Source organism: Uloborus diversus, chromosome 9, assembly GCF_026930045.1.
Source record: "Uloborus diversus isolate 005 chromosome 9, Udiv.v.3.1, whole genome shotgun sequence".
NCBI lineage: Eukaryota > Metazoa > Arthropoda > Arachnida > Araneae > Uloboridae > Uloborus > Uloborus diversus.
In genome coordinates this window covers 5,574,271-5,586,663 of record NC_072739.1, presented here as the reverse complement: position 1 = coordinate 5,586,663, position 12,393 = coordinate 5,574,271, and positions in this window count along the sequence as shown.

Sequence of the window (12,393 nt, the reverse complement as noted above, 5' to 3'; positions counted from 1 at the left end):
ACAAATGTTGTCAATTTGGTATGATAAAGAGTATTTCCCTGCTTAATCAAATAATATTTCTTGGAACTGACAGTATTCAATTAAGCAGGGCCGACAGTATATATATTTTCAAAATCGGAGTAGAGCAAATATTGTATTACATATAATGTAAAAAAATAAAATTATTGCAAGGTTATTACTATCTTCCCATTAAATTATATTCTTCTTACTCTGATTGGAAAATATTCAGGTGCATACCACTTCTCAAATAGCCAATGAAATACTTTTCACAACAAGATTTTCCACAGTATAACTAACTGTTCTAGAAATAGAAGGGATTTCTGTTGTCAATTTATATTTGAAATACTTGACTTACGACCATTATCCTAAAAAAATTAGTACCATCTACAAGATATAAAAAAAGTGTATCCTATTCATAACACCAATGAATTAAAAACACATTGTATACGCTGTCCTACATCAGTACGGTGAACACATTTTAGTCTAAATTAAAAAATCTTATTTCAAGGTATCTGTTTTTGCCAAGCACAATGAAAAAAAAAAAAAAAAAACTCTAGGTTTATTCTTCTGAACTAATTTTTAGTACTACATTCAAAGTTATTTCTGGTAGGAAATTTTTGTTATGACAGCATCTCATGTATGTAGATTGAAATTTCAAATGCTTCTTAAGCTTTTATTTGGATGATCTACGCACATAATCAAATCTAGATTAAATAAATTATCATTATGCAATTTTTAGGGAGTTTCAAATCATTTGGAACTATGTTTTAGCCGAAAGAGTTCTAAGGTTTTTTTTTATTACTGTATTTTTCAAAATAAATAAATAAAATTTCTGAAAAATTAATTTTTAAAGAAAATCTTCAGAAACGCCCACCTTCAGAAAATCTCAAGTTATTTGGCCCACTTTAAGCCTATATATTCTAAGAAAACCTTGAGAATAAAAATTTGAAGATTTTCTTCAGAACTTTTTACAGAAAATCTACAGATCTTAAGTCTGTAGATTTTCTTAAGATTTAGGTTTAAAAGTGGGCCAAATACCTTCAGATTTTCTCAACTTCCGAACATTCTGCAGAAAATCTAGAGATCTTCAGTCTGCAGATTTTCTTAAGATGTAGGCTTATGAAGTGGGCCAAATACCTACAGATTTTCTCAACTTTTTTTTTTAAGTTTTTTTTGAGATCCTTTTTAGTGGGGTGACAAATTAAGTTATAGCTAAATACTGACTAAAATTAAGTACAAAAGACTAACCTTTTTGGGGTGAAATCCCTCAAGTACCAGCTATCGCGAAGTTATTTAAAAACAGTGAATGAAATTGTAATAAGTGGATTGTTAATTATAACTCAATCTCACAAAATTACAATTACATGCATGTTTTATTTGAAATCGCTGCATACGGCTGGCTGCCCATCGTCGATTTGCAGAACGCATGCCGTGATATCGCAAATCAACTCGGCTGTTGAAAGAAACTACCGTAATCCCACAGCACTTCGGATCGTCCACACACACGCATCGAGGCGAATTGAGAAAATGACTTTATCAATATTGCTATCTACCCCTTTACCGATAACAGATAACAAACCCCACGTGCTAGTATTATTCACCACCTGGCCTACGTCTTTCAAGTGATGTCACTGTTTCTGACCAATTAAAATTAGTTCACGTTTCTCAAATATCAAGCACATAGATCGGCAATAGCCTGATGTCAGGTTTTTCCAAACAAAATTTTAGATTTTAATTCGTAGTTTCGAATTAATTTCTTTTTCATTTCAAACTTATAAAAAAAAATTTCCAGCTTGTAAGAATATTTCTTTCAAAAACAGATTTTTGATTCAAAACAGTATTTTTTCAAACTTGTAATATTTTTCTACTTAGAAAATGAAATCAAAAATTTTTGTTTTCTTTAATCATATAAAATGTTTTTAAGAAATAATTTCTCAAACTTGTAATATTTTTCCACTAATTAAAAAAAAATCAATTTTTTTTTTCAATCATATAAAAATAAATTTTTAATCTTACAACAGTAAATTTTTCCGCAAAAATATTTTTTTCAAATCAAAATAATAATAATATTTTTGTAACATATTGTTTTTTTTTCCTTTCAATCTTTTTTTTTTTTTCAAAAATTTTCAAACTTACGAAATAAAATTTTTTCAACTGAATCTTCAAACGAAATGCTTTAATTAAATTTAAAACTCAATATCACTTTACTCTTAGTATTAATAACCAATAGCACTTAACCATTTACTCTTTGCACTCTAAGTATTAATTAACACACACGCATTAGAAATAATAATAATAATGTTTAAGATACTTACAAATCACTTACTCAAGCTTTCAAATATCCATCTAGCATGTTATTGTTCATTCGTGTGAGGGAACTTGTAATAAAACTTTACTTATCAACCGAAATTATAAGCGAAAATATCGCATTTTTTAGCACTTAATATAATCCTACAATTAACAAATTGGTTTTAACTTTGAATTTAAGAAAAATAAAAACTATTACACACTTAGTAACATATCTATCGATGTATATTATTTCATGACAAATCACAAATAGGTGAGGATCTTTTATCGATCATGTGACCAACTAAGTTAAGAAAGAGCGTTCTTATCTCATATGAGAATTTATAAGTCTTTAATATTTCTCTTTAATGTAAGTGTATTGATACGTACGAGTTTGTGTATGTGAATATAACTGTGTATTGTTTTCAAACCATTGTCATGTTTAAGCTTTACGGTTCTAATTTTGACTTTCCACTTAGCATTATTTGAAGTCCTTCGCATGCATTAAACTATAGAAATATTACAAAAATTATATTTTCATTCAGTCTTAATTACAAAACCATACAATAAGATGAAGACAACACCGATAGTATAAAGATTACTTACAATAAAGTGCATATAAAAAATATATGTAAGAGTGATTTCAAAGTATAATCCATCAACCATATTCAACAACTCAATCAAAACACAAGTCTCTTTTAAAATGATAAACACAATTTATTCACACACACAGTAAAAGACAATTAAAAAAACTTTCATCTTTAAGTAAAACTCTTCAAAACTTTCAAGCGTATTTTTAACATCGATTGCATCAAATAAATCAGACACATGACATTTTAAACATGGACTATCAACATTCAAAGCAACGAAGTCACGAGTCAAGTTTTCCCAATTAACATTAAAAAGAGCCCGTTCGAAAAAAAGTGTCGAACTTTCGACCCCTTGTTAATGATTCACATTCATGCACTCTCATGTAAAAAATGAATCCATTTTTACAATCCACACATTCTTTTTTAGAAAGGTAGTTTATGTTGCATATGAGCTCATCAAATAGTCACTTACGTAGAGAATCAGCCAGTTTACGAACTTCTTGTGATGTATATGTGCCGATTTTATCACATCGACAATCACAGGGATATTTTTTCTCAATTTCCGAAAGGATGTACTCTTTTAGAGTATAAGTCATAAGTTTGTCTTTGACACTACGTGAGATACAAGGGGATGCGTAGCACAATTTGTCAATCTGGCTTTCCAAAAGTAGAACTCTATCAGGCATCAACTGGAACACTTCTCGTTTCAGTTTGAACAATCTTTGCACACTAACACAGATGTTACCATTCGCACTCGACTCTCCTTTTTTATAACAAAAGCGAAATCACGGTCTTCGATTAATTTTTGATTTACATTTTTACGTAGGCTTGAAATAAGTGATCTCCACACATCTGGTTCTAAGGAAATACCATCCATAGTTGGTCGAAAAATACCATCTTTCCCACACGTATATCTTCTAATATGCACGCGTGTACGTTTCCGAAAAGTATTCACCTAAAGTGAAAATACAATCACCCAAGTGTATCATATCATCAGGCTGTGGAGAAGCCTCAATGTTCATTTTCATGTTCGTTGCATCCCATCTGTTCATCTTCAGGCTTCAAAGTTTCAGAATGATTTTCACCAGCGTTAGTCATTCTTAACTCTCATAGGATTAGGAGTCACAATACTAAAACAACTTCCTGTGAACTTAAAAAATAAATCAAACTAGGTTTTAACACTAGCTGGTGAAGAAAAATCCTAAGTACATAGAATAAAATTTCACGATCTCTTTCAAAGCTCAGAATCACCCTGAAAATGATTCTCCAAACATCCACTATAAACCAATGAATATTCACTTTAACCAATGAGAAGTGTACATAAATCTCTTGCTACTGACGTCATAGAATATCACATGAACTTTTGAGCAGAATTGAGTTGTTTTACACAGTATTCAGATTTTTAGAAAATGCCAACACTTTGACTTCCAAATTCATCCTGACCTACTACGAGTAATTTTAAGATGGTAGCAGGTTTTCACATCACATCGAATGCCGATGACGGTTTCGCATCTCACGCATGACATGATCAATCACGTGTAATTGATCATGTCAATTTGCATGAGATGCGAAACCGTCATCGGCATTCGATGTGATGTGAAAACCTGCTACCATCTTAAAATTACTCGTAGTAGGTCAGGATGAATTTGGAAGTCAAAGTGTTGGCATTTTCTAAAAATCTGAATACTGTGTAAAACAACTCAATTCTGCTCAAAAGTTCATGTGATATTCTATGACGTCAGTAGCAAGAGATTTATGTACACTTCTCATTGGTTAAAGTGAATATTCATTGGTTTATAGTGGATGTTTGGAGAATCATTTTCAGGGTGATTCTGAGCTTTGAAAGAGATCGTGAAATTTTATTCTATGTACTTAGGATTTTTCTTCACCAGCTAGTGTTAAAACCTAGTTTGATTTATTTTTTAAGTTCACAGGAAGTTGTTTTAGTATTGTGACTCCTAATCCTATGAGAGTTAAGAATGACTAACGCTGGTGAAAATCATTCTGAAACTTTGAAGCCTGAAGATGAACAGATGGGATGCAACGAACATGAAAATGAACATTGAAGCTTCTCCACAGCCTGATGATATGATACACTTGGGTGATTGTATTTTCACTTTAGGTGAATACTTTTCGGAAACGTACACGCGTGCATATTAGAAGATATACGTGTGGGAAAGATGGTATTTTTCGACCAACTATGGATGGTATTTCCTTAGAACCAGATGTGTGGAGATCACTTATTTCAAGCCTACGTAAAAATGTAAATCAAAAATTAATCGAAGACCGTGATTTCGCTTTTGTTATAAAAAAGGAGAGTCGAGTGCGAATGGTAACATCTGTGTTAGTGTGCAAAGATTGTTCAAACTGAAACGAGAAGTGTTCCAGTTGATGCCTGATAGAGTTCTACTTTTGGAAAGCCAGATTGACAAATTGTGCTACGCATCCCCTTGTATCTCACGTAGTGTCAAAGACAAACTTATGACTTATACTCTAAAAGAGTACATCCTTTCGGAAATTGAGAAAAAATATCCCTGTGATTGTCGATGTGATAAAATCGGCACATATACATCACAAGAAGTTCGTAAACTGGCTGATTCTCTACGTAAGTGACTATTTGATGAGCTCATATGCAACATAAACTACCTTTCTAAAAAAGAATGTGTGGATTGTAAAAATGGATTCATTTTTTACATGAGAGTGCATGAATGTGAATCATTAACAAGGGGTCGAAAGTTCGACACTTTTTTTCGAACGGGCTCTTTTTAATGTTAATTGGGAAAACTTGACTCGTGACTTCGTTGCTTTGAATGTTGATAGTCCATGTTTAAAATGTCATGTGTCTGATTTATTTGATGCAATCGATGTTAAAAATACGCTTGAAAGTTTTGAAGAGTTTTACTTAAAGATGAAAGTTTTTTTAATTGTCTTTTACTGTGTGTGTGAATAAATTGTGTTTATCATTTTAAAAGAGACTTGTGTTTTGATTGAGTTGTTGAATATGGTTGATGGATTATACTTTGAAATCACTCTTACATATATTTTTTATATGCACTTTATTGTAAGTAATCTTTATACTATCGGTGTTGTCTTCATCTTATTGTATGGTTTTGTAATTAAGACTGAATGAAAATATAATTTTTGTAATATTTCTATAGTTTAATGCATGCGAAGGACTTCAAATAATGCTAAGTGGAAAGTCAAAATTAGAACCGTAAAGCTTAAACATGACAATGGTTTGAAAACAATACACAGTTATATTCACATACACAAACTCGTACGTATCAATACACTTACATTAAAGAGAAATATTAAAGACTTATAAATTCTCATATGAGATAAGAACGCTCTTTCTTAACTTAGTTGGTCACATGATCGATAAAAGATCCTCACCTATTTGTGATTTGTCATGAAATAATATACATCGATAGATATGTTACTAAGTGTGTAATAGTTTTTATTTTTCTTAAATTCAAAGTTAAAACCAATTTGTTAATTGTAGGATTATATTAAGTGCTAAAAAATGCGATATTTTCGCTTATAATTTCGGTTGATAAGTAAAGTTTTATTACAAGTTCCCTCACACGAATGAACAATAACATGCTAGATGGATATTTGAAAGCTTGAGTAAGTGATTTGTAAGTATCTTAAACATTATTATTATTATTTCTAATGCGTGTGTGTTAATTAATACTTAGAGTGCAAAGAGTAAATGGTTAAGTGCTATTGGTTATTAATACTAAGAGTAAAGTGATATTGAGTTTTAAATTTAATTAAAGCATTTCGTTTGAAGATTCAGTTGAAAAAATTTTATTTCGTAAGTTTGAAAATTTTTGAAAAAAAAAAAAAAAGATTGAAAGGAAAAAAAACAATATGTTACAAAAATATTATTATTATTTTGATTTGAAAAAAATATTTTTGCGGAAAAATTTACTGTTGTAAGATTAAAAATTTATTTTTATATGATTGAAAAAAAAAATTGATTTTTTTTTAATTAGTGGAAAAATATTACAAGTTTGAGAAATTATTTCTTAAAAACATTTTATATGATTAAAGAAAACAAAAATTTTTGATTTCATTTTCTAAGTAGAAAAATATTACAAGTTTGAAAAAATACTGTTTTGAATCAAAAATCTGTTTTTGAAAGAAATATTCTTACAAGCTGGAAATTTTTTTTTATAAGTTTGAAATGAAAAAGAAATTAATTCGAAACTACGAATTAAAATCTAAAATTTTGTTTGGAAAAACCTGACATCAGGCTATTGCCGATCTATGTGCTTGATATTTGAGAAACGTGAACTAATTTTAATTGGTCAGAAACAGTGACATCACTTGAAAGACGTAGGCCAGGTGGTGAATAATACTAGCACGTGGGGTTTGTTATCTGTTATCGGTAAAGGGGTAGATAGCAATATTGATAAAGTCATTTTCTCAATTCGCCTCGATGCGTGTGTGTGGACGATCCGAAGTGCTGTGGGATTACGGTAGTTTCTTTCAACAGCCGAGTTGATTTGCGATATCACGGCATGCGTTCTGCAAATCGACGATGGGCAGCCAGCCGTATGCAGCGATTTCAAATAAAACAAGCATGTAATTGTAATTTTGTGAGATTGAGTTATAATTAACAATCCACTTATTACAATTTCATTCACTGTTTTTAAATAACTTCGCGATAGCTGGTACTTGAGGGATTTCACCCCAAAAAGGTTAGTCTTTTGTACTTAATTTTAGTCAGTATTTAGCTATAACTTAATTTGTCAAAATTTAGATTAAGTTTCTTAATTTAACGTATAGCTGTCCATTTGAATGTATCGTTCGAAAAGGATAAAGACTAAAATAAATGATATCGATTTTGTTAAAGAAATTAGTTGTTAAAGTAAAATATTATTGGGAAAATGAAATAGCCAAAGTGATTCTAATTCATGAAGGTTGAAAATTTTGTTTTATTCTAACAAGAGTGCTTGTATGAAAAAAAAAAAAAATAATAAAGTAAAACACTATGCGATAAAATGACTAAGTTAAATACTAATCAAAAAAATAATTAATAGAGTTGATTAAATAAAATGTGATAAATTAAATGAAACTCTTGAAAAGCATATAAAGTGATGAAATGTAACTTGAGTGCGAAATTTGCTTACTGGAAAAAAATTAAATAAGTTGATTTTTAAAATCCATGAAAATTTCTTAATGATAAGTGTTTATTAATGCTAAGAGTAAATTGATTCCAAGTTTTGAAATGAATTTCAGTAGAAGTTATTTTTCGGTAAGTCTATTTTTAAAATTTGCTGACATGAAGTTTTGATACTCGACTTATAATTTTAACATTTCTTGGGTACTTCATTGATGTTTAACATTTTTGTGTTATGTGTTTTATTTTACCGTAGGTAAAAATAATTAAATAAAAGTGAAATTTATAAATTGTAATGAAAATTCTGTTAATGAAATTGGTTGGTTGTAAAGTAATATTTTGGAAAAGCTGTAATGAATGATAAATAGTAAAACGCAGTAAGTAAAATAGTAAAGTATGGTAAAGTAAAATAAAATATTCAGAGGGGATTTAATTCATGAAAGTTGAAAATTTTGTTTTATTCCATCAAGAGTGTTTGCATGAAAAAAAAAATAAAGAAAGGAAAATATGATTAACTTAAATATCGATGATAAAAAATAATTATTAGAGTTAATTAAATGAAATGCGATAAATTAAGTGAAACTCATGAAAAGCATATGTAGTGATAAAATATAACTTGAGTGGGAAATTTGGTTACAGTAAAAAATTATTTAAGAAGATAATTTTTTAAAATTCATGAAAATATTTGATAGTGATAAGTGTTAATTAATACGAAAAGTAAATTGATTGTAGATTTTCGAAAATTAAATGGATAAATGTATAAAAATAATAACGTATGTGATAATTTAAAATATTAACAATGAAAAAAGAATCAAAGACGATTAAATGAATCTAAATCGTAAATGAGTTGCTATTTTAGTAAACTCAAACTAGAGTGAAAAGCATTTTAGTAGGAACATGTTAAAATCTCTTGTGCTAAGAAAAATAAATAACTTTTAAGCATAATTTTGTAACTGGAATAAATGTATGATAAAATGATTAAGTTAAGTATTAATGAAAAAGTAATTATTATAGTTAATTAAATGGAATGTGATAAATTCAATGAAACTCTTGAAACATATATGCAGTGTTGGAATGTAACTTGAGTGCGCAATTTGCTTACTGGAAAAAATTAATTAAGTTGATTTTTTTAAAATCTGAGAAAATTTGTTAATGATAAGTGTTAATTACTACTACGAGTAAATTGATTGCAAGTTTGACATGATTGCAAAAATTGAAGACATGATAACGTTTTGAAAAATTTGAAGGTTCGATTCCTGTCACTACTTGTGAAAAATTTCTAAGTTTAAAAATATCGGGAAAAAAAAAAACGATAAAGTAAAAACAAGCGAGAAAATGATCAAACTCTAAAATATACTAAAAAAAAAAAAAATCGAAATCACGAAAAAATAATCTAAGTCTGAAATGCTTGAAATTAGTTAAAGACTAAAAAGTTAAGAAAATAGTTAAAGACTGAAAATAATTGAAAAACGCTAAAATAGTGAAAAAAAAAAAAATCAAAGTGCTAAATGACAGGAAAAAACGTTAAAGTTCAAAATGTGTGAAAGAATATTTAAGTTAATTATTTCTTTGAAAATTTAACAAGTAAGAAAAAATATTTTGTTGTATGAAAGTCAAAAAAAATTAGTTAAGAAAATTATTTCTTCGAAATTTTTACAAGTTAGAAAAAATATTTGTAAATTTGACAAAGAAAAATGAAATTAGTTAAGAAAATTTAACAAGTTAGAAAAAATAAAAATGATAAAGTTTGAAATGCATGAAAAAGAAAATCAAAGTTTAAAATATATTTCAAGTCCACAAAGCATTGAACCAAATCTAAAATCTCGAATGGGTTGTATTTAAATAAATCTTTACTTAAGTGAAAACTTTGTTATTATGAAAAATAATAATAATGATGATAGTTTCAATTATGAGCTGAAATTCAGTTAATGATATGCCATGATTAGTACTAAAGAGTAAATTAACTGATGGTTTTAAAATTAATTTAATTGTAATATTCGTTGTCATGGTACAGATTCACATTAAGACTGAAAGAGTAATGAAAAATATAGCATAGTGGTTAGCATACGTTTTTGCTAACTCAAAGTTTGGGTGTTCGATTCCCAACTTCAACACTCTGTAAAAATAAAAATAATTAAATTCGCAGAAATATTCAAAGTCCGGAAATAAAAAATCAACCTCTCAATAGATGGCGCCAGGAGCATTGCAAAAATAAAATCTTCAAAGTTCGCGTAAAAATATTCACATCCGAAACGTTGAGTGTTGCCATCCCAAAACTCGTAAAAGGTTACGAAAAACAAGTGTTGCCATCCGAAAACTTCTACGAAGTGTTGCCATCCCAAAACTCTGGTTGTCATGACAACCAGAAACCTCGTAATCTTTCACGGACAACTCAACTCACGCGGCGAGGGAGGGAACGGCTGGGGGAGGGGGGGGAGGTCAGTTGGGAGGCGGTGGAGGCGGCATCAGGGAGGCGGAGGGATTGGGAGGCGGCTCATAGCCGCAGAGCCGCCTCTTGGGGCAGAACCGGCCTTATCTCCCTACTAACATAGTCAAGGTCACAGCTCAACTAAACAAAGCTACACTATACCTTTTTACTTCCTTTTACAAAAAAGGAAGTATTGTATTCGCGAAAAAATTTTCACTCAAAATTCGGCCTTAATTTCCGTTTTGCTCACACCCAAATTAATGTTGAGTTTTTTTTTCCGACTCGACCACACGTGGATAAGTGCCTAAAACGTACAGACATGCGAAATATCCATTTTGTCGATTCCCGAGTTAATTACAACGAGTTTTCTCGTGACGTCCGTATGTACGTATGTATGTGCGTATGTGTGTATGTATCTCGCATAACTCAAGAACGGTATGTCCTAGATGTGGAAATTTGGTACGTAGACTCCTAGTGGGGTCTAATTGTGCACCTCCCCTTTTGTTTGCATTCGGGTGTTTCTAAAGGGGTCTTTTGCCCCTTTTTGGGGGGAAATCATTGTTAATTTTGATGTAAACTCAAGTGGTGTTATAATTTGGCGGACACTTGGTGATATATCGTCATTATTTTGGTCACCAAGTTTTGTCGCCAACTTGGCGACTAATTTGTAATATTTTTCTTTTTTTAATATCTGACTAGCATTCCCGTACCCGGCATTGCTCGGGTAATGTAATTAGCAGGGGTTAACAGTGCTTGGTGCACCTAGTTTCGAAAATCCCCTATAATAATTACTTATTACCTATAACTTTTTCTAACTTGGGGAGGATCCCGGGGCCCCTGGACTCCTTACATATATGCCTTTGTCCTTAACCGATCTTTAACTGTTATTAACGATCCTTTTAAGGTATTGATTATCTTTGCAAACACAGGCCATCCACATTTTATTGATATACCTATGTTTAAGCAAGAACTTCTTTGTATACAACATTTTTAGTTTTTTTTCTGGTGCTAAAACTATTAAGCTGCTTGGAGCAAGTTACATAACATTGGCCGTGTGAAAAAAAGTCTTCTCTTAAATCGGTCCCTGCTACTTTTAATGTCTGTCCTTGTGACTTATTAACGGTTATTGCAAAGCAAACTTTTACAGGAAACTGCACCCTTTTAAATTCAAAAGGATAGTCCGCCTGTGATGATGTTCTTAAAAACGTCGTTTCTAGTTTTGAAAAAATGAAAGCAAAAGACAGCAACATTATTATTTGTCTTGAGAGAAGCCTCGAAGATTCCCGCGAGAAACAAAAACAATATCAAATTTATAGTTCGCTATCGACCAAAAGTTGAGTTGAAGTACTGGATAATGATTTGAATGGAGGAAAGCCTTCGAAAATAAGGGATTTGAATTCAATGACAGGTTTTAATTTCGCAGAAATTAAGAGGTTTTAATTCATTTCTCCCGAACTAATTGAAATTTCGAAAAATCCTTTCTTAGTGGTTACTTTCGTAATCATGCGGACATGCCTGCCAAATTTCAAGTCTGAAGCTTCAGCGGTTTCGGCTGTGCGTTGATATATATATGTTATCTCAGGACATTGATTTTTATATATTAAGATTTCAATTTGGCCACTGTTGGTGATATTTAGAGAGTAAACTATTGCATCACATTAAAATTGCCAGTAATGGGGAAATAACTTTAAATTTGTGTAAAAGGAAGTCATGTGATGCAACCATTTTGATATAGGAACAAGATTTTGATACAGGGCATTCAAATTTCATATGTTTAAGGTTGTATGTGTACAAAAAGAGTTTTAGTCCATATTATTAAAATACCAATTATATTCATATGTTACTGTTACCGTAATTATGTGTATTAATTGATTAACATACGTCTGAATTCGCACATTTAATAATTATTATTCATTGAAACTTTCCAATATCTTTTTAGCAAGAAAATTTTCTGGAGGTAT